At 55.2% G+C, this 779-nt stretch overlaps 1 protein-coding gene across 4 annotated transcripts in view; it reads left to right on the top strand.

Moving 5' to 3' along the window:
• The first annotated feature begins 16 nt into the window (after nucleotides 1–16).
• The window catches only part of CDH8 (cadherin 8), a 251,091-nt gene continuing 250,328 nt past the window's right edge, over nucleotides 17–779 (top strand). For all 4 annotated transcript variants that reach the window (XM_019505529.1, XM_019505530.1, XM_019505526.1 and 1 more), the window contains exon 1: nucleotides 17–514. The gene's annotated coding sequence lies outside the window, so the exon portion shown is untranslated. The remainder of the gene's footprint in view (nucleotides 515–779) is intronic.

The following is a 779-nucleotide window of genomic DNA, read 5'->3' as shown; positions in this document are numbered from 1 at the left end:
TCGGCGCGGCGGGCGCCGGGCGGCTCCGCGCGGCGTAGAAAAGTTGTGCGCTCGTCGGGTCCCCCCGGCTCCCTGCTGCCACGAATATTTCCAAGCGCTTGGACCTGCCTCCGAGATCAGCCCAATAAGAGCTGTCAGGGGAGGCTCCCCGCTCACTTTTCCACATCACTTCACAGTTACATTTGGCAGGCAGGCACGCCGGAGCGCTCAGCCCCTGAGTGAGTGGATTTATGTGGAATATCCCCGCGTTCCCGGAGCTGTGCCGCCGCCGCCGCCGCCGCCGCGCTGTGCACAGGGAGAAATGACTAACTGCCCTTTCCTATGCAGGCGCAGAAACCTGAGCGTCTAAGTGCCCAGCTTCTTCTCCAGCATCAGCAGCCTCGGCAAGCATGAAAAAAACCAGAAAGCCCGGAGGATCCTGTCCATTCCCAGGGACCGGCTAATATTTTCCTCGTCCTTCTCCTCCGTTTGTGAAAGGGGGTGTCAGCAAGACGGCTCCTGGCTCCTGGCAAGAGTGAGTATCTGTTTTATTGGTGTTTGCTTATTTATTTCTCACTGTCACTGGGGTTTCTCTCTCTAGATTTGGCTCTGACTTAGTGCACCCTCAACACCCTGCCACCAGCTATCCGAGTGATTGCTTATTAATGGATGTGTTGTGAGACTGAACTGGAGTAGCTCATTACTGCAGCTTCTTTGAAATTCCCTGCTAATGAAAATATCATGGGAAGCCAGTTATAATTTTGGGGAGGTTTTTTCTCCCCCTGCCCCACCTCATACCC

The sequence above is a fragment of the Gavialis gangeticus genome, unplaced genomic scaffold, assembly GCF_001723915.1.
Source record: "Gavialis gangeticus isolate Ggan-Ray unplaced genomic scaffold, GavGan_comp1, whole genome shotgun sequence".
Classification (NCBI taxonomy): domain Eukaryota; kingdom Metazoa; phylum Chordata; order Crocodylia; family Gavialidae; genus Gavialis; species Gavialis gangeticus.
Note: the sequence above shows the minus strand (reverse complement) of the source record. Positions and strands in the feature narration are given on the sequence as shown.